Genomic DNA, 24,444 nt, shown 5'->3' on the forward strand with positions numbered 1-24,444 from the left:
ATGCTTTGATTTTGTTAATTGCCCTTATGCACACTTTTAAATCATCATGCAGTCCATCACTGAGTTTCTTGGCTACAAGATGATGTATAGTACATACATCAGGCACTTTCTGTTTGAGTAGGCTTGCAAATCCTCTGTACTGACCCACCATATCTGGTGCACCGTCAGTAGCCACTACAGTGATATTGCTAAGAGGTATATTGTGCTTTTCAAAATACTAATGAACACATTGTAATTATCTCACCTTCTGTATCAAACAAAAATTCATCAATAATGTCCCTTTGACTTTGACTGTAAGATCTCAAATATGCCATGATAAGATTGGAGTTGACTCATCAAGTTGTAGAGATAGCTTACTATCCCGAAATTCTGATACCAAAGTTTTTTTTGACATCATTTGCCATTTCGTCAATTCTTCTTTGCACTTTACTGTTAATTAAAGGTAATTTTTCAAAACAGAGTGAGAGCCTTTTTCATAAAAGTTTTTATAACTTCTTTAATGGCTGGGATTATGATTTCCCCTCACCGATAGTGTGCGCCTTTGCTTTTTTCCTTTCATGAGGGAGATGTTGTATGAGGTTTTCAACCCTTCCTTCAGTATCAGCACTGGCTTGGTGCTTTGGAAAAAATCTTTAAATTTGAACTTTTTAATTTTTCTTTTAGTGTCTTGAAATAGTCAAGGTACAATGGCATGGTGTCATTTGTTAATGAAGTAATGAATCCATATTTCAAATATTCCTGAGAGTGCTGTCGGCATTTCTTCTTCTTAATAGCAGCAGCAGCCATTATAATCATAATTTTTAATGGAAGTCACAAAATACAGGTCAGGGATAACGAGAGCTGAGAGTGCCTTGAACTACTATATGCAAGATAGTGAGAGACGTGGGTGGGTGGTAGATACGCTTGCACATCAGTACGGGACATAGACATGAATGCATCCTGTACGGACAGTAGGGCTGGAAAGCACGATGACGGGGAGTGGTTGGTTGAAGCTAGTGTTGCAAGCTCTGTTGAAAATTCTGAGATTTTTTAGTTAAACAAATAATTGATCTATTTTTTCTTTCTTTTTTTTATGCAAGAAAATAATACATGTAAATTTTTAATTTGATAAGGTCTGATAATTACATTTTTATAAATTATTAACGAAAATTTCAAATTGGAGGCTTCACTGGTCCTGTAAACCCCAGCAGTGAACTTTCACCGACCCATTAGTTATTCATTTACCCCCTTTTGACCCCCTGACTATTTCATTGGCCCGATGGTTCCATTGACCCCTGGGGGGGGTCAATTAACGACCACTTTGAGAACCCCTGATCTAGAGGAAAGTGAAGAGGTCTGTGAGTTACTGGTGCTGCTGCTGACTTGGTTGAGACACCCATCCCAGAGAGGACAACGCTGAGCATTTATCCAACTAACCTAAGTCTCGCCCCTATGCTCACCTCTTACGTCACCAGACAGCGTACCATTTCTATTAAAACATAGGGGTTACTGCTCATGACATTACCAGGAGTAAAGACCTAGTAGAAACTTTGCACAGGAGTAGTGTCTGTATCAGCCATGCAGAACACTCTGCTTCTCTATGATCACAGGGATTTGGCGGATATCAAAGCATATGATGAACTTGCCCACAAGAGATTGCGGATGGGAAACTAGCTATTGTGATCGTTGACAATGATGACTTCAAGATAGATACCAGACAGGACAGTGCAAAGGGTGCTGATCACTTCCTCTAGATTATCTACATGAGGTGGTCAATCGACTGTAAATGTAGCCTTCACCTTTTTGGATAGTTGTCGGCCAGTGTTCTATAGGAGCTGCTAATCACTGATGTTAGGGAACATAACCGATTCAATGTAGTCCTCCATCACAAACATCATAGACCTAGTCACTCTTCTTCAGTTTCATTCCTCTCTTCTAAGCCAATCCTGTCCTGATATTTCTTGATAAGCAATTCCTTGAGGTAGAAAGTTTTGTATCACCCACTGGATATCCATAGTCATTTACGATACGCTTTTGATCTTCTAATAGAAACTGTAAAGAATGGATTTCATGCTCCTCAAAGATGACTGTGCCCACGTTTCTGAAAAACAGATTTCTTGCCACTGAAAAAGATACGTTCTGTAGGTGCATTGCATCATCAGAAACTGAACTCGTCGGTTTACTAATATACCTCTGCTACCGGTAATGATGGTAAATGATATCATTTGCGAAATGATCTGTCAATGCTGATGATGAATCAACAAGTCGTGACAAACGAGCGCTCACCTCTTGCTTATCCTCTTAGATAAGTACAGAATGGCATTTAAATCTTCGTCATGCTGAGTTGGTACTGATTCCAGAGAGCTTACTCTTGGCTCGTTTAGGGTGCTTTAAATCTTCACCTTTCATACACTAAACACAATTTGCTATATCATGACGAGGCCCACCCACTGAGGACGGTACGCTTTGCTCTTACAAGAATCTGACTAGAGCAGCGCGTTTCTTTTGATTTTAACGGCTTTTTGATGGATGGATGTTGCTGATACTGTTACATAACACGAATCATGCATATAATAATCAGCTGGCTCATTATTCCAGTCAGTTTTATTATGCAAATGCCAAGTTTATTTATAACAATATCCAAAAAGATATAAATAGAATATCATACCACATAGATTCAAGATCGTTACCATATATGAGCTGAGGTCTGAAGGTCTTTTTATGTTGAAGCCACATCATTTAATGCTGAATCAATCATCAGTCAAGCTATGTATTGCAAATTATTTTTTCCTTAAAAAAAGTGAAATTTAATGTTCCAAGAATGAGTGCTTACCTCGTAGAAGTAGACTAACAGTTATCAGTAATATAAAGAATTTTAGATGTGAAGTTGTTGCCACATGGTTTTCACTTGAATCAACGTTGCATTTAAAATTTTAAACTTTAAATTAACTATATTTTTATTTTTATATCTAAAGTGGGGCAATATGCGTTAAGATTTTTAATCCATGAAAAATGAACCGCTAGTTATTTCCCCGTGACTATTAACAGTTGTTGTTATTATTCTTTTATGTTCTGTCGATTCAAATGTGTTTGTAATAATGAACAATAAGTAAGTTTCATGACACTTCAAGTTTATTGAGAAATCGAAATGCGGCAGATCACGTCGTCTGTTTGTTAACTTAAGACTGAAATCTTCATACGCAATCATCTTAAGATTAAGCTATAATTTTACATGGTTGTTGAAATTATATGTTTAGATAGACGAAAAGAGATGAGGCAAAAGACTTCAGAGGAAGTTTCGAAGAAATATACGTAGTATTGAAGATAAAATAACTTTGAAAATGAAGGCTGCATAAGTAACAGTTATCGATAAAGAATGGAAGTTTATCAAGTGTTTTGATTTTTTTTTATGCATTTTTTTTTGTCTTTTTTTTTTTTTTTTTTTTAGATTAAATAAAGAGTATTTGATTATTTTTCTTCTCATAAAAAGTATATATTTTTCAAATGCGATAAAAAATAATAAAACACTTGTATTATGTAGTATACCATTATGCATACTCGTAGTTTTGAAAGGAAATTAGGATAATTTCCAGTAAGGATTATGGTACGTGGATTATGGAGCCACGCAATGGAAAGTATAAATTCCATTTTTTTCATAAACTATTATTTGAACTATGATTCCTATTGAATGTCTGACGGCTAACAAAGGAAATGAGTCAAAAGAATCCTTCCAAGTTTGTCCGTGAGCTCACCCGCACAAAGATGATAATGTTCTGTGGTAAAAAAAAAAAAAATCATTACCGGACAGCTCTTTCCACCATTTAACTAAGAAACGATTGGGAATGATTTATAGAACGGATTTTATCAGATGTTTTGTTTTTGAAGCGTAAGCCTTATTTTTCAAGTCTTAGCAAACGGGAAGTTTGTGACAAAGAAACATCGTCATTTTGTTATTTTCAATATAAATATTCACATTTACGAAATTAATCCAACTTTAATTATTTTTCTGACTCGGCAGCAAAACAATCTAGAACTTTTTCCTGGAATAAATATATTTAACGAAAACTACTGGGTGAGTTCGAGACACGATATGAATGTAAGCTGCGCATCATCTTTCAGTAAACGTGAGAGAAATAATGCCCTTCTTTCGCAAAACGTCCCAGAAACATATCCTCCTATATTTTTTTTTTTTTTTATAGAGGGGGTGGGCACGGCTTAACTGGAACCGAAGTTAGGGACGTATGATCAGAGGAGTCAGGTCGCCTCGATGAGGTTGAAAAAGTGGGTTTTCTGGGGTAGGTATGACATCAAACCCCTTACATTTATCTCCGTAAGATAATTTCCTTAATTGGTATATTTCCTATAATATTTTACGTTAAATGAAAGAGACCCCAGTTAATTACATGAATTATTATTCTGGGACCTAATGAGGTAGTGTTCATTAATGCTTATTACAATTTTTTTTATTAATATGCAAGATCACAAGATGTTGATTAAATCTCTTAGATTTATCATTTAAAAGTTTTGGATATTCGTCAGAGAAATTATGATTTCGGATCATAAAAAGCATTTTATTGATGCTGGAATTGGATGGCGTCAAATAATGAGGTACTTTGTTTTAAACGACAAGTCTTCGTATTTAACGCTAGCCAAGCGTACTGGGGATCAGATATAAGAAGAAGAAGAATAAAAAATGGTCTTAAATCTCCTACACCGAAGAATCAGAATCTATAAGTGACACGATCAACAAGAACACGAGGAGGGGGAACTTTAAATTTCTAATTATTGTACTGAATTAATGTTTGTACGTTGTACCTTGAGGGACGAATATTGATTTTTATTATTTCTTAGCATTTTTGCTCACGAAAAGTGAAAGGTTCTTCTGCATAGTCTTACTCTTTATTAGTACTGATAAAAGAGGGAATTAGAGTGAACGGCAAATGAGAATTCTTAGAGGGAAGTCCTGGTAAGGATGAAACAAAACATTAAATATTTGTTCCATTTATTTTTCGAAGAGAAAAAAATAATTAGTAAGAATAATAAGATATTTAATGAGGATATTGATATCGACACCAGAAAAGAGTAATTAAGGAAGCGCTAATGAAAACTACGTTCTGACTGTGATAATCAAGAAGAAAATGTTGCCTCGGTAGAAAAAAAATTGAAGGACAAATTTAGAGGTGATTGACAAAGAGAATTTCAGCAGGTGAGAGATTCACAGTAATATAACAGTAGACCTGTGAAGGACCCATAAATATTAAACAGTAGGGCTCTGGTGAGGATCACGAGGGAAACATTTCAGACGATAAAATCTTACATAAAATGTCTGTATTTAAAAAAATCTGTGGATATAAAAAAGACTTACAAGTTGATGGGAACACTCGTGAGGAGTTGCTATGTGGTGGTATTGTTTAACCAAGTAGATGACTGCAGTGCTCCATGTACAGGAGAAGATCTCATAAGAACATTCGACACGGGTGACTAAAATAAAATGAATGTAAGTATGACGAAGTGATATGAAGATATGAAAACAGAAGCATAAAATGAATGATGGGAGGAAGACTTGATTATCGAAGTGAGTTGGGGACAGAAAGCCTTAATATGAAAAGGAGTATGAATTTATAGATGATGAGGACTATGAATAAGGGTAAAAGTGATTGTTAGGGGTATATATTGAAAGGCCATGGAAGCCAAATTGAACTGAAGTAGCAACCATTTTACAAGTGTTCAATAAAGTTTAATACCTGAAAGGGATTAATTGCTAACTCATTACATGAAAAAGTAAATTATGAATGCTGACAATAGTGAAAGAACTGTGGTGCCCATTTAAAGGAATTTCCATAACATTTCTAATGATGCAATGTGAACTCAAACTCATGGCAAGATAGAGAACAGACGAAGTGAAAAATTGCATAATTACAAAACACATAATAGGTATTAAAAAGAGGATGCAAACTCTTTGCAGCATGGAAATTTGAAATACCCTATCTCTAATTATTGATAAATAAAATGGTTAAATGTATGTTGCGCACTTTTTGGAACATATTCTACTTCATGATAATTTAGTTTTAATAAATTTCGAGTTATTTTTTTGAAAATGGTTCCATAAAATGATTGAACATTAGTTTTTTTTTTATTAATCTTACAAAAATTCAGTAGTTTTAATAATACATCATCTTAAAATGCAAATACATCACCTGCGTATACTATTATACATTTCTACATTTATAAGATGCATGTTTGGTAATGATAATATTCTGGTAAATAAACGCTCGAGTTAAGTTCCCGTGCCTTTTAGAATAAATCTCAGTAATTGGCCTGCTTTGCAAATTCTAAAATTATGATGGTATCTTAATTATCCAGAAAACGGCTGGGTGTTCGTCATTTTGTAAAGACTGGGAACCCCTGCATTCCTCCATTGCATACGAATCCACGGCAAATCCATGAATAATTTTCACCTCACTTTATAGCGTCAATGACTCATTTTTCAGGTAGTTTTAATAGACAGATACTGCATACATTATCCAAAAGAACTTTCCAAGTAGAATTAGAATCATAAATACTTTGGAGTCTCTTCCCGAGTATGAGCCAAATTACCTTATTATATTACACTTTCATTTACGCAGGACAAAACTAAACAAAATCTTATCGACAAATGAAACACAAAAGGAATGATCATACTCGATATAAACCGCATCGAACCCTCTCATAACATTTTCTTTTCAATGTTTTGTTGTCGAATATTTTCAGGTGCTGAATAATTCTTTGAAGTAGTATTTCGAGAGGTTTTGATGGTTAGCATGCGCTTTTTCTTTTTCTTGCAAATGCTATTATTGGCCAGGTGATTTGCATTAATTGTAAAATTTCCATCCAGATAACTGAAGTCGTTATTACAGATTACTTGCTATTAAACAAATGATGTAAAACGAAATAAGCAAGATTGCCCAGTTGCTTTTCTTCATTACGAGTAATGAGAAAAAAGATAATTATGACTTGCATAAAAAATGCAACTAAAAATGCGCCACTAATGTTTTCACATTTTCCGTTGTAATGTATTGTAACTAAATAGATACGAAATCGTTTTGTGTGTTGGTGTGTAACTTTTACTTTAATTGTTGGATTAAGTATGGAAAAAAATGTTTCATGAAAAAGGACGGTTTCATGAAATTGCAGAAAATTAGGTAAAATTTATTCGCATTTTTATCTCTAAAAGATATACATACACCTGTTGAAACAGAACTCAATTCTTAAAGACAAATTTCAAGTCTTCCTAATGTGACAATTAGACCAAATATCGGGAGTACCGCGCAGATAAAATGCGTGAATGATGGTACAGCTGAACTTTATACAAATCTTCATGAAAGTCATCTCAATTATTTTTATAATGAACGCAGATTATTTATGAAGCATTGCAATTTTATATCAACGTATGCATGAAAATAAAGTAAACCCTTGCTAACTAAGAGAAACTATATGAACAATCGTATTACATATTATTGTAAACTAAAGTCAAAGATGATTAACGACCCACATTAAATAGTAATCGTTACCGTTCTTAAATTTGGGGAGAATTAACTGACCTGTAATTCTTTACAAAATGGACATTCCAAGTAGAGCGGAATGACATTGAAGCTAAAAGGGCTTAATGTCTTGAAATGGACATCCCTGAACATCCACGACACAGTGTCGTGGATGTTCAGGGAGTCTTAATTCCATATTACACACAACAGCGGGTAACCATAAACAGTCCCCTAATATGCGAATAATGTGTAATGGTAAAAAATCGTTATATGTACGATGAAAGAGAAGTGATAAAGTCAAAACTGGAAAAGATTCGCGAATGAGCTTCAGACATTTACTATTGTTGTGGGTCGTGTAATGGAATATTTGGTAACAGGTTAAATATAATGAGGAACGTCAGTTTTATATGCCAGTATATACTGGTTAGGTTGGAATAAGATAATTTTATCAAATGCACTGAAATATCGAGTTAAAAGTTAAACAAAAATGTATGATTTCTTAGACTACACAAGTTACGTTAGGCAGTAGGTGCTATGCTGGCCACGCGCATGTTTATCCAGTATTTAAAGATTCTATTCACAGACAAATACACAGCAAGACGTTCTTATCCATATCGGTTTTGATTCATGCGCGTAATCACAAAAGGTTACAAATGGAAAAAGGAAATGAGTGTGTATAAATCAAGAAACCGGTATTTATAGGGATATAGCCTAGTGAAGACTTCCTTAACTTGGACTAAGGGAATTTACCAAGGGAAGTTCAGAATATTTAGTATCGGCCAGTCCGAAGGGATCAGTCAGAATATCTGTATCTAAGGTTAGAACGGAAGTCTGACATCCGATGAATTGATGGTTTATATCAAAGTGAACTGTCGACTGTTTGCTCTCCAAGTCCAAATTATGTGCATGTTGTGAGTTGCCAATCTGTTAGCTAAGATTAAGATGCGGTGAAAACGGTGATACTTCCTTTGAAACACTGCAAATTATAGCATTTTATTTGCCATGATGGAGATTAAATATGAATTTTTACTGCAGTTTAAAGACCTACTATATGCTTTGTAGAAGACACCACTAAATCCTACAATATATGTTGTAGTTTTACGAGAATTCTGAGATATTGTTTTGATTTTTTTTTATATACGCAGACATATAACTCCGAAACATTATACTCTTTAATTTTCTATATTTTCATATTTACTGCGTCCTTCGCTTCATTATGTAATAGTAGGCATCTTCCACTCCCCTAGAATGCACAGTTTCATTTGCAACTTGAGAGAGTTGCTAGTTTTTTCCCCATACGGAAAGTTCCCTTCTGGCCTATTACAATATCAGTGTTCTTTCTCTCTCTCCTCTCTCTCTCTCTCTCTCTCTCTCTCTCTCTCTCTGAGATTTCTTCCTTTCCTTCTTAGGTTCCCAAACTGTACCAGGAGTCACTGTCACTACGAACATTCACTTCCACTCGTGGTCACCATCAGGATTCAAGGGATTTTAGATCCACTTGTCGCATTTTTCCTTTATTTCTTTTGACTTTCTGTTTCCATTCTAACAACTAATATATAACCGGCTTGATCCATGAGATTTAAAGAAACTGTATACTTACACGTCCTTATATATTTTTTATCGTACATAAACCACTAACTCGTATAAATTTTTAAGACTATTCTACCATTCTTCCTCAATTTGATTTTACATTCTATAAAACTGACCTTCTTTGATCTGCGTCTATTACCAATTCCGCTTTACCCCAAAATTACTTTTTTTCTAATTTCATCATGCATGAATTTCGGCTGAATATTTTAGTAAGGTGTTCCCTATGTATTATTTTACTGGTTATATTATCTTTTCGGTGTAATAATACGTTACATTCTTCTTTTGCAAGTCGTCGATTTCTGAATAAATCATCCTTTTTTATTTACTATATACACTTCACGCAATCCTAGGACTTATATATTTTTTATTCTTTTCTGTTGTTTCCTGACACAGCAGGAGTTATCTCCTTTGTTGTCCTTCATCTTTCTGCCACACTAAGCACTTTAATTATGGTATTTTCATTTTTACTCCAAAAGAGGCAACACTAAATATTTCTCTGTATATATGAGAGAGAGAGAGAGAGAGAGAGAGAGAGAGAGAGCAGTGAGAGGAGAGTAGAGAATGATTGCCTTGCAGTGGCAAACATTCTCGAGGTTTTTTCTAGTATGACTTGGATGTTTCTAACACTATTTCATATAAACGAAAGAAAAGATGAGAGGAGAGAAGAGAGAGAGAGAGACGAGGGTGGTTGTTCCTATGGTAAAGTAGTGATGGTGTTGCCTAACTACCCAACAATTATTTCAGACCTCATTTAAACTAACTTTATAACGGGATACATAACAGTATGGTCACGAAGCAATCGCTATAGTGAATTTGGAAGTTAAAACGTAGAAGAATCGAACGAATCAATGGGGAAATTTCCCTTTGAACGAATGCCAAAAGAAGAAATACCGCATGCGTTAACACTGGTCTTACCCAGGAGCTACTGTGCATGTAAGGATGTGGAAGTCGTTTTTGGCTGCAAACATCGAAACTCTACTTATAAAAATGACCGATATAACTTTTCATTGTTGATTTTATAGAGGTAATCAACAATTATATCAATAATGATCATAATTTATCATTAAAATTAACGTAAATTATGATAATTTAATTCAATGTCATAAGGGATTTATTGTGGCAGGATAATCATTTTGTCTTCTTATGAATATTCTCTCGCAGAGAAATAAAAGGGGAAAATGGAGTTTTACCGCACCCTTACCTATGAAGAAAAGAAAGAATTCCCTTTCATTTATATTTGGAATCATTTTCCCCCTTTTCCCCCGAGTTACAATTGTAGGCGGTCTTTGGCATAGGGCCAGTGAAGGGGTTCCTTTTTAGTCACGTTGAAGAACTCCCTTTGATCTTTCTGACTTTACCTTTAACTCGCTGACTTTGTAGCTTTGGTTCTTTATGGTTTTACTAATTTGACTCTGGATATCTTTGTTCAAGTTGATTTTCTCTCTAATCATGTATGAACATTTAAATTTTCCTACATTTCACCATTACTATTACTAGCAAACATGTATACAGATATTATGTATGATAAATTCGTAGAGTAACTAAGTCTATGGGCATAAACCAGCCCGTTTTACGGGTAGAACTAGCTCCGTTTCAAAGAATCCTTCTTATCCCCACCCCCTTCGGAGATGGGGGGGAGGGGGATGGTAGGATGAAACCCCATTATAAACCATCTTAATGGTCCCACTATAACCATGCCAAGTTTCATGCCCATCGCACTGGCTATATGGCCGTGATTGAATGACGGATGGATGGACAGACATAACGCCCATTATAGTAAGATTTTGGTTTCTTATGAGATATTCACAACGGTTTACTCCCACCTTCTTACAGAAATCGAATCTTGTGTGATAAGAGGCTTCTTTGATATTTGAATGTTGTATTAATTATTGCATGATGTTTGAATGTAACAGTTATCGTAAGGTGCTTCCAATATCAAGTTTAAGTTCTTCTTTTAATTATGAACTTTCTTTTGATTCTCTGAATAGAGATTGTATTACTTATCACAAATTCTCGTCAACTTAGTCATATTCACGCGATGAATGTTTAGAATATGTTTCAACGAATATTTTTTTGTTTTTGTTTTTGTCTTTTTTAAACGCCTTTAACTTTCACTGATCAGTTAGACAACGGTCAAAAGGCATTCATTTATTTGCTGCATATAACTATTAAAGACAGCGTAACTTCAAGTATCATTCAGTCCCTACACACTGGTTCTGTTATTATAAAAAAAATCCTCAAAGGATTTATGAGTCGCGTTGACGTAGAAATACTATTGAAATAGATTTGAAGAATGTACCTTCTCTTTATGAGAAATACACAAAGTCGATTGGTGGGTCGCAGATTCAATAAAACTTTGATTTAATTAAGATACATAAAATGCTCTGAGTTTTACTGGAGGAGATTTTAGTGCCAGGACTTGAAGACAATTTAAATCTCTAATATTTAATACCAAAACAATATCTCCCACTTCAGCATATAAAAACGGTTAAGCTCTCTCTCTCTCTCTCTCTCTCACTCTCTCTCTCTCTCTCTCTCTCACAGTGCGTCAAAGCCTTGTGGAAGAAATAAATAATAAAAAATATAAATAAATAAATAAATAAAAACAGTTTGAACATACGCTACCCGCTTGCACAATTTTCCCCGTTGCGCTTAGTTCACATTGTCTAGAATTTTAACCTTTTGATATTTTTCAATTAAATCTCACATCCCTTCAACGAAACACAGGATAATTAAATACAATTATGAGAAAATAGAATAACACAAACATGGCAACATTGTTCGAGTATACTATACTTCCACTATGTCATGGTAGTGTAAATACATATTTACGTTAGCCATAACGGTCATTTTAGCGAAGTGGGGCTCAGTAGTATAAAAGCGCCGATCGCCCAAGAATAACCGAGAATTGAACACATTTCCAAAGCGCATTCCTTTAAAAAACAGTCGTTGTTCATACTCAAAGCCAGAACAAGCATTGTCTACATATATTTGGCATCAACGTGGCTTCATTGTACGTGTTTAAATAAAAATTCCAAATGTAGCGCGACAATCGTTTGGAACTGGAGCGTTCCACCGCTCGATAATATTGGTGTTGCAACAGAAAATAACTTTTCTCAGAGAGGTAAATCTGTGATATGGTGAGCTGTTTAAAACTGCAAGTCAACGATGTCATCATTCAGTAATGTCTGCGTGTATGCTTATGTCCGTATTTAATCTAGCTAATCCTAAAAAATATCAGTGGGTTCTCAAAGTGGTCAATATTTAACCTTCAGGGGTCAATATGACAATCCAAGGGTTCGCTAAACAGTCAGGGGACCGATGAACAGTCAAGGGGACGAAAGGGGGTCTATGAACAGTCAGGCCGTCGAAAAGGGGGTCGAAGAATAACTAACGGGTCGGTGAATGTTTTGCTGCTGGAGTGTGCAGGACCAATGAAGCCTCCGAATTGAAATTCTCGTCGAAATTTTGTAATCATATGATTTTTTCACTTAAAAATCTTAGAATTTTTCCACAAAGACTGCAACACTCGCTTCAACCACCACCACTCCCCAGTCATCATGACTTATCTGGAGAATTTAATTGAATACTGAAAAGTACACTTTGAAGACCTGGAAAATATTAACATGCCACGGTGGATCCTAACTCCGCTTGATGTTGAAATAAGGAATGCAGATATTGCCTTACACCTGGAGAAGGAATTCATTGACATGACTGTAGACCTGGAAGCAAGTACCTTGTTCGAACGTAAATGTCTCCGTGAATTTTGCATCAACGAGAACAACGTTGCCAGATGTCCTCAACTTTCCCAAATTTCTTACATTGTTTTAAAGCTGGTTCCAGTCATACAAGTGCAGTCTTTAAGAGGAGCAACTGAGTTTACAAGAACGAGGTACTATGGCTGAAGTTCAACCGGCAGCTGATATCAGTATCCTTGTTGAATCCCATCATGAAACATCCTTCATATTAATATCATTTATATGATGGAAAATTGCCAAACTATTCTGTCCATATCTAACTGAGCGTTTATGTTAAGTTAATCTCTCCAAGAGAGATTTGCCTGTGTATCCATAATATAACTTTTCACAGTCCCTGCAAGGAATTCCATGAACTCCTATGTTTTTGCAAACTGGTTTCTGCTGGACGTTAATTAATGGTTTCCGTAGTGTATTTGCATAAGTGAAGATTAAAGGATTGGAGTGGCGTAAGTTTTTTGTTATCTCTCGTAAAATGTCCACGTGAGGAATTACGATTTTGTTTGTGTATTTTTCCTTTTTCTTAGTTTTCTGTGGGTTTGTAAAGAATGCTCTTTGCTTTACGTATGGCTTTTCCTATTGTGTTCTTGGGGAATTTTAACAACATAAGTTGATTTCTGATTGTTTCAAGTACTTTGTTGAGAAATTCTGGGGAACAAATACTCAGGGCTAAAATGTCATGAAAGCTGTAAAAATGTAGGAAATTAAGAATGTCGCTTTTCTGAAGACAATGATTTGGTATTTGCTATCAGTTCTGGTGATTACGACATCTAAAAATTGGATTTGGATATTGTTTTCCCATTCTTCCTTAAATTTTACGTAGAATGATATCAAAGTTGCCTCACTCACTTTTCCAGTATGTTAAGATGCCGTCTACATAATGAAGCAAAATCATATCTGCAGGTTTGATAGGGTTTATAATTACAGTTTCGAAATACTCCATATATAAGGTTGTTAACACTGGACTTAGCGGACTCCCCATACTGAAACTGAATTTTTGACAGTAAAATCTATCTCCAACGGAAAAGACGTTATTAGTGAAGCAGAGCTCTACAAGTTGCATTATTTTTATCAATTGTAATGTAAGAAGTGGTCAGCAAATGGCTCAAGTTTGTGTTTGAGGAACGTTAGTACATCTTTTACGGGTACTTTTGTGAAAAGGAAGTCAACATCTAGGCTGAGAAGTTTTACGTTGTGTATGGGGATATTGGCTGATCTAAATTTGTTCCTGAAGTCTTCTGTATGTTTTATGTGACCAAGGGAAAAGGTTCCTAAAAAGGGAGACAGTAAGTCAGTTATGCGTTGAAATTCTGTAGTTTAAAAGCTCAAGTACACAAGAATATGGGAAGGAACGGAATGGGATGTTGTCTTTATGAAATTGGGGGGAGGTCATAGAAAGTAGGGTAGTTTTGGATCGATTGCTTATAATTTTTCAAAAATTTCTATATTTTTTCTTATTTTTTTTACCGATGTTTCATATTTTTCTGAAGAAATCGATTGGGATATATCTAGGGTTTCTTACTAATTTCTCATAGGTAGCTGTACCATTTAAAAAAATCACTGTCTTTATCTGATCTAGTGATTATAATATCTAGTTTGTGGAGTGAGTTTATAGTTTATATATATAGACAATCAATCGCAAATTACATTATTCAATGGCCTCATATTGTGTTCCAATATTCTTATATGCTGGAACTATTAACTACAGAGATTTTAAAATGGTTTAGATGAGTTACTATCCCCAAATTAGGAACTTTTTTTCCCCTAGTCATATAATATACAGAAGACTTTTGCGGCCAATATCCCCGTACATAATGTAAAACTTCTCGGCCTAGATGTAGACTCCCTTTTCACAAAAGTAACCATAATGAAGTATTAACGTTCCTCAAAAATAAACTTGAGCCATTTGCTTACCACTTCTCCATACAGTAGAATAAAATAGTGCAACTTGTAGAGCTCTTGCTTCACTAATATTGTCTTTTCCTTTGGAGATAAGTTTTTACTGCCGAAAATTCGGTTGCACTATGGGGAGTCGTTTCAGTTCTCCCCTATCAAACTTACATGAATGATTTAGCTTCGTTATGTAGACGACATCTTAACACACTAGAAAAGTGAGTAGGGCAACTTTGATGTCTTTCTACAAAAATTAAATTCCTTAGTCCCGAGCATAAAATTTAAGGTAGAATGGGACAACAATAATCAAATCCCTTTTTTAGATGTTTTAATCATCAGAACTAATAGCAACTACAAATTCCCTGTCCTGAGAAAAGCGACAATCTCACTTTCTTATATACATGTCTACAGCTATCATGACATTTCAGTTCAACTCTGTATAGTAAGTAACCTATTCCATAGAGCCCTGAGAATATGCTCCCCAGAATTTCTTAAAAAAGAACTTGAATCAATCTGACACCAACTTATCTTGTCAAAATACCCCAAGAACATAATAGAAGAAGCCATACATGAAGCAAAGAACATTTTTTTTATAAAGCCACAGAAAACAAAGAAAAGGAAAAATACTCAAATCATAATACCTCAGGTGCACAATTTATGAGAGATCACACAAATTTGAGGCCCCACCAACCCTTTCATCTTCTAATATCCAAATACATTAGGGAATCATTAATTATTCCCTGTAGAGACAGTGATAAGCCATACTACGGATAAACAGGTAAATCTTTCTCGGAGAGATTAGCTCAACATAAATGCTCAGTTCAGCAATTTTCCATCATATAAATGATATGAACCATACCATGGATTGAAACTCATCCCGAATTTTATGCAAGATTGGGCTGTCGATACAAATGCCAAAATGGTAGAGTCTTCACTGATTAAACAAGATAATAGGATCAACCTTTCCAAGGGCGCCCGGGATTCTGACTATATAGATAATGTCTTCTTAAGGCAACAATGAAGAGGATTAAGACAATCAACAGAACCTACCTATGGGTATTTTGTCCACTATATATTTCACCAATGTAACTTCTGTCATTAACTGCTCGGTAAGGGTGGTAGTTAGACTACCGAAACATAGTCCTTAGCTTTAAGCAAAAGTGTTTTAACGGGCTTTTTATACTTTAAATATATATATATATATATATATATATATATATATATATATATATATATATATATATATATATAATTATATATATAGATATATATATATATAATAATGTGTGTGTGATGTGTGGTGGGGGTGTGCATGTATATGTGTGTGTGTATTGTCAACTGTAAACTCTCCCATGCTATCTTACAAGTCAATAGATCCTAATGTAACATAATATTAGATCATTCATCTGCTATTGTAAAATACTCTATGGACAAACTACATTAATCATCTTTCCGCTTCTTTCAAGCTGACTGCCGACAAACCTTGATTTCCGGCGTGGACTCGTGATAAATGCTAATCCTTGCCCGAGGTTAGCCAGGTGCCAGAGAGTAAAAAGGTCAAGCATGTATGTGCTGCCATCTTGGAACTTGGGCCACGAATTCACCATGCTTGGCCGAGATGCCCACTACGCAAGACCCTCGAAATCTCCATAGAATATAAAAAGCTTTGAATCGGCAGGCTTACTATTAGAATTCGTTGGACGCTCGTCCAGGACTCATGTTCTTACCCCTTTCTTTTAAACTGACATATCTTGAGCAAGTGGCTACACTGGGACTAGTATATTTTCGTAGTGAGTTACTTCACTTAACCCCACCATCCAAACCTCTCCGTCAACATGGGTGACCTCCTGAAGTACGAGAAACAACGCTCCTGACATTGGTAAAGAGCTAGATTTTAAAATTTAAGTCATTCACGTCGCTGTTAGACTATTACTGTTTTTCTGTATACTTTTCATTGTGCGACATACCTGCAATGAGACCTGTACTGCTTTTTTATTTGCAGTGTTACAAGTTCCAAAGCATTTAAGTTAAGTGTAATGTAAATTGTTAAATTGTGAATTACCATAATCGAGTTCACTTCGAGGCACCGTCTATGGAACTCTTACATTCCTTAATCAGCCGCCTCATTCCAGAAAAGTAATCCTATATGTTTCCGATTGCAGATTATGAGTTAGTCAGCAGTGGTTTCTGTGCATCAGCTTGTGTGCAATATTGGCTTCACTACAGCACCCTCTATTTACGGCCCCCTTGGAAGTTGGCTTCTATTGGGTCCTCTTGATGAAAACCCGACACATTGTTTTTTATCTTGTAGTGAGAGACTTTACTTACGCTAATCATTTATATGATTTTATACTTAAAATATTAGTTAAGTTAATTTTTTTGAAGCAGGCCTTCAGCCGTAATCAATTGTAGATGTTTTTACCTCATCTCAAGGGCAGAGGTTTTGCGTTATTTAAGGTGAGTTGTAGTGATTTTCTGTTTAGTTTAACCCACAGATTAACGTAGATTCCCCAAGAGAAATTCATATATATATATATCTATATATATATATATATATATATATATATATATATATATATATTTAATATATAAATTTTTGCATATTAGGAAACTCATTAGGAAATTTAAATTAATTTTTGAAAATGACCGGAGGAAATGTCTCAATAATTCTCTGTCCCTGTCCGATTTTTATTTCTGATAGACTTGCACAAACAAGAATAGACTGTAACGGCGCCACCATAAAGTAATGATATCCAAAGATTATCTCCTTACCCTTGCCAAAGTCGTTTCCCCCAAAAATAAGACAATTGCTTCAGATGGGAACCATAATAGGAGACGAACTTATGAAAAAACACACACACACACACACACACACACACACACACACACATATATATATATATATATATATATATATATATATATTGTGACAAAGTGCCAAGTATATGGTTACTACACTTACCATTCATTAATTGTTACCTCACAACAGCCACACACCTGAACCTTCATCACAGGTACTAAATGACTGAATACTCTAAAGGCAACAGTGATCCCTTAAACAACTTGCCAGTATTGCAGAAAATCAGACTAAGTTCATCAAAATAGGCGTGAGGTAATCTTGTAAGTAATTAAATTAATTAAAGGGCATCACTCCATAAATAACTTTAAAACTCTAAGTATTTCCCTGATTTCAGAAGTCTAAGTATTTCCCTGGTTCTATGTCACTTCTAGTAAATTGAAGGAAAGCAGCTCAATTACCACTCTATATTTTCTTTTATTTACTGGATTTAGTATAAAAAGTCAGTTTTTTTCATTCTCTCTCTCTCTCTCTCTCCTCACTGTCTCTCTCTCTCTCTCTCTCTCTCACACACACACACACACACACACACACTGGTGTCTCATTAAACACTTATACAAATTTTAAACACAAATATTTATTATCAAACTCAAAATTTAGAAGTGACATACAATATGAGGGAAATTACTGTTACTTGAAAACAAAGCAAGTTTAATTAATTCTTGAATTAATTAAGTAAAATTAAATCAAAATTAATTTATCACAAAATTCAAGAAAACTAATTCAATCAAAATTCAAAAGTGTTAGGCAATAATTAAAATTTGGAAGTTAACTCACAAGTGCTAATCAACAATAAAGTTTTAAAAGAACTCTAAGTAAATGCAAATTAATTCACAAGTGTTAAATTCAATTAAATACGCAACAATTAAGTAATGAAAATAACTAAGTTATATAATTAGATTTTGAATGCAAATGAAAACACACGAAAATGTGGAAAATAATAAAATTGTAAAAAAGCACCACTCACATAGAATATAAAATAAAAAGACACACTTCAATAAGAAAATGAATAAATGCACAAAACATGAAAATCGCTTCAAATGAAACAAAAACAATACACCAAAATTTGCAATGTGTAAAAACTGAAATCATTCTTCAAACCACTGTAAATATTACTTTAAATTTTTACCAAACCACTGTTACTATTAGTTCTCTAAACCATTTTAACTATTAGTTTATTAGTTGCAACTAATAAAAAATATAATGCACTTTACCTTGGTATACCATTTCTTTCTGCTACAGCTTGTTTCACAATTTCACCACACAATTCACAACATTTCACAAAAATAGGCGCCAATACACACTTGTAAAATGTCTGTTCAGATTCCACACAAAGCACTAAACAATGCTAAATAACTCTAAGAAATAACAAATCTGAAATTCACGAGTGACCATTCAGTAGTATTAAATCTTTACGTTACTTTGAAATCAAAAGAAAACGTGCCGTGAGAGAGAGAGAGAGAGAGAGAGAGAGAGAGAGAGAGAGAGAGAGAGAGAGAGAGAGAGATCTGAACACAATGCGTTCTAAGTAACAATGAAATTGTCTTCCTTATGAAAATTGGACAGTGGATCTGGCACAAAATGTTTTGGTCATGCGAAAAATGATGTAATCTTTCTAGATGTTTCTAATATGACATAACTTTACAGAAAAATTGTGAAATCTGCACGTGGTTTCGGCAAAGTTGTACGCGTATGAAACCAGTCTGCTCAACAAAGACACGTGTTCGACGAAACAGACTCCTTGAGCGAGTATGATTTACATGTTATCAAAACAACACAGAGACTGCGAACTCCCTTAATGTAGAGGCGATGACAAGATACTGAAAAAACTTATCTTGGAACGGACAAAGCTAATCTCTTTCTTTACATTCTATGTTATATTTTTCAGCGTGCTTTGTAACCATTCCTCAGAAGTCATGGGAAGACAGAAACGCAGAAAATGGTTAGAACATAACACTCACCTTCATGCAATGCTCAGCTGAATTTGTTACGTGAAATATGGAAGCAAATATACAAGGCCATTCTTCAGTAGGTGAATGAATTTAGTTACATATTCATATAAACAACTTTTTCATCAATGATAACATTTTGCACTTATTGTGGAGACAAGCTAAACGTGCTATATACCACTTTCGCTATTTTCTGGGGTAATATCTGAGACAATAATTAAACAGTAGATAGACAAGTATTCGTTAATAGTCTACCTGTTTTCATGGCTATTTAAGGATTACAAACGTCATCCACTTGAGCAAAATGTTTAGTACTAAATAAGGAGAGGAAGGGGAAGACGGGGTGGAGGAGGAGTCGGGAGTACCCCCGGCTACACTCATGGCTGCCAGGTCCAAGCCAGAGTTACCAGATACTGTTGGCTAAAAGTAGCACAAACACTCTTAAAATGTCGCGATATATAGGTAAGAGTAGCCCAAAATATATATATATATATATATATATATATATATATATATATATATATATATAATATATATATATATTTATATATATATATGATAATTTGGGCTACTCTTACCTAAGTATCACGACTTTTTATATAACATTTATACATATATATATATATATGTATAGATATATATATATATATATATATATATATATATATATATAGATATATATATATATATATATATATATATATATATATATATATATACATATATATATATATATATATATATATATATATATATATATATATATATATATATATATATATATATATATATATATATATATAGTATATATATATATATATATATATATATATATATATATATATATATATATATATATATATATTCATATACATTTATATATGATAATTTGGGCTACTCTTACCTAAATATCGCGACTTTTATATATATATATATATATATATTATACATATATATATAGATATATATATATATATATATATTATATATATATATATATATATATATATATATATATTTATATATAAATATATATAAAAAGTCGCGATATTTAGGTAAGAGTAGCCCAAATTATCATATATAAATATATATGAATATATATATATATATATATATATATATATATATATATATATATATATATATATATATATATATATATATATATATACAGTATAATATATATATATATATATATATATATAATATATATACATACTGAATATATATATAATATATATATATATATATATATATATATATATATATATATATATATATATATATATATATATATGTTTACGCAAAATGTGGATAATTGCCAAATATGTACATTTCGCAATTAATTTTGCCTATTGTGTACAATTTGCAGGCATCAAGCGCTGCAAATTGTACACAATAGGCAAAATTAATTGCAAAATGGACACACACACACATATATATATATATATATATATATATATATATATATATATATATATATATAATATATATATATGTTGTAACTAATAAGGAAAATGGCGTTTAGGTCTAACGGGCGACGATAAAATGACGATTAGGTCTAACTGTAGAATTTAATGTTAATTTAAGTTAAATGATTCTATTTTTTGTTATATAGATATTTAACTTAAATAAATGATCTATTTTTGTTATAAAAAATATTTATTTAACTTAAATACTTACAATTAAATAAAAATAATAAAAAGGATAAGTGATTTTTATTTACATTGATTTTGATTTATTTACCAAAAATAAAAAATAAAATAAAAAAAATACAATAATTGTTGTTGTGTCGCAATATTAAATAATAATGATAATCAATTTCTGAATAAATTTTAGGCAGTCTTTTTAATATGTCAACCACACACCCAAAATAATTCTTGACTACCTTTAAAAATGAAATGACAAAGAAAACTAAATAACATGGAATACTATTGTATTTTAAGCAACTCCTGATGAAGAAAATCATGGGGACATATATACATTAATTAATCTACAACACAACAAACTATATATAAAATAATAATAATAATAATAATAATGATGAATAAATTCTATATTTACTTTACTTATACAATTTTTCATCATATATTATAACACTAATATTATTATTACAAAACATTGAATGAAAAAATTGAATCATACTGTTGTAAATTTTATGATATTGAAAAGGTAAATTTATTTAATTGTAAAAATTTTTAAATAATTATGTTGTATGATTTTCATTGATACGTGGTAATAGCACTGTTTAGGATTGGTTGTTTTTGTTTTTCTTTGCCGAGAGATAGACTACAAATAACTTCCCAGAATCAATACAGCAGAGAATGTTGTATAAGGCAAATTTAATTGTAGTAAAACAATTATAAATAAAACATAAAAAATAAATAATTTTTTTAAATTGTGTGGTAAAAAAATCACAAAACATAATTTTGTATTTTGTATATAATGATTATTATGAAGATAAAACATATTTTGAGAAAGAAAATAAGTTTTATCCAAATATAGAGATTACCGGACGAATAGATAAAGATGAAATTCTTTTTTTTTTCATAAAATTCTGTAAATTCTACATCATCCAGGTTTCATTTCACTTTTCTACAATGATATTTGTTTGAACAATGATATTGATAATAAGTTATCTTTTTAAAACTCAAAGAGGTACATAAGAATGAGTGCATGCACGTGTTCCCATTTAAAGGCCATGAGCGCCTCATGTGCCGGCACTATATGCATTCCTTTGTAACTCCGTAAACAGAGGAACTTTTTTATTGGTGCCATGAGAGGGCCATTATGCGCATCCCCCAGACATGTGATCTGCTTTTGCAAGAACGAGCACTTGGCTAGCATTAAGCAGGGACCTGTTCAATCTCAAGCCTTAAGCAGGAAGTGTTCAATCTCAAGCCTTGAGGGGATAATAAGAGCCTGTTACTCAGTGCTTGGTTGGGTGCTATTCCCTCCCGTTTTTTCTCCTAGAATAACACATTACTTCATCCGTGGTATTTTTGGAAAAGTATTTTTTAGAGATAGTATAATTACTTTCTGTAAATTTATTAAATTCCTTATTCTAACACATATATTAAATATACAATAATAATAAAATATATAATAAAAAACTCTATTTGAAATACAACAGATTTAATGTGTTTAATATCGACTTAATAGTTAAAATAGCAATTTATCTTACAAAAAAAAATATATTTTACTTCTTCTTAAAAAAAAATAAAATATTTTATTATTTATTTATTTATTTACATATATTTCATTATTTTTAACCTCACATAATCTTTCATACTACTTAATTTAAGATCAATTTTCTTTCTCAAAATATGTTTTATCTTCATCATAATATTATATACAAAATCCCTGCTTATTTATTTATGATAAAAATGGAAATGAAAACCTAACAACGGTATATTTGCAAAACCAGAAGGCAAAAAGCTAGTTAGGAGAAGAGAGAAAGTATAGTAACAAATGCATTCTGCTGCCTTGCAGGCTTACTTTTTAGTAAAAGGTTACGACCACTGCCAATAGAAAAAAAAACGCATCTACCAATGGGTGGCGAACAAAGCTGAACAACTACCATTACCACACAAAATAAAAAGATAAAAAAAAAGGACACATATCTGACCCTGGATTGCCCCTGCCTAATTCAAAATGGAAAACCGCTTGCATAATGAGCATAAAAGACGAAAGTTTTAAACAGCCCGCCGCCACATTATTCGCGGCGCGAAGCAATTCCAAAACTACAATTAGCGCATAAAAAAAAAGACGAAAAAAAAAGTGGTAGGAAAATATGTTCGTTTCGGAACACGACCCTCAGAACAAACCCGCACATACACACACTGGCACTTCATTAAGTGGGATGGGTCTCTTTCCCCTCCCCCTCTCTCGTTACTAAGTGCCACTGCTAAACCCTATTTGCAACTTCGTTAACAGGACGTAGCATCCGGGCTAGTTAGGCCACAGGAATAACTTAGTTACAATGCATGCCATAGATGCCTGGACCAACCTATGTGGAAACTTTTTATTTTATTTTATTTCATAATCATAATGATTCTGATAAACAATGATGATGATTCTTGCATTTTAATGATTTTTTTCTATTTATCAATTCATTAATTAATGTTTTTTTTTAATAAGTGAGACTACTTCTTTCAGTTTTTTCTTTTACTAAATTCTTTGGAAGCTTGAAACTCAAGTCAATAGTCCCTGTAGGCTTGTTCCATGTGAATAGGGTTCAACTTCTGAGTATTAATAATAATAATAATAATAATAATAATAATAGTGAATAGTGGTGATTATCATCATGAAACTGATATTCATAATGATTATGATAATCGTAACGATGACGTTGACAACAAGATGATGATACTGACGATGATATAATGCTAAAGAAAGTTAGGTAGAAATGATGATGATAATACAATAGCATGACGAAGATGATAAAATAATTCTAACGATAATGATGTTGATGATAATGATGGAGATTACAAAAGAAAAAAGAAATGACGAGGGTGATACAAATGATAATGACAGCAAGCATACGACCATTAACATACACGAATGCCGGTCATTCGTACTATATATATTCACAAGGGGAAATTTTTTCTCTTAAAAAAAATAATTAACTTAAAAAAAACGAGAGATGAATATGCCGCTGCATTCCATAATCCATTAGTGTGTCGTGGGACTGTCTGTCCAAATGGGATAAGAAAACTCATTTATAACGAAGCGTCCGCTAGCGGCAAAAAACTTGGCGCACATAAACAAAGAGCTTGCTCCCTCATATACTATTCAGGATCATTAGCACACCAAGAATAAGATAATTCAGGCGCCACTCGCCACTACACGTTTGTATGTATCGATCAATTCGCCCCCTTTCTCCCTATTTGCCTTTCTTT

Source organism: Macrobrachium nipponense, chromosome 5, assembly GCF_015104395.2.
Source record: "Macrobrachium nipponense isolate FS-2020 chromosome 5, ASM1510439v2, whole genome shotgun sequence".
Lineage (NCBI taxonomy): Eukaryota > Metazoa > Arthropoda > Malacostraca > Decapoda > Palaemonidae > Macrobrachium > Macrobrachium nipponense.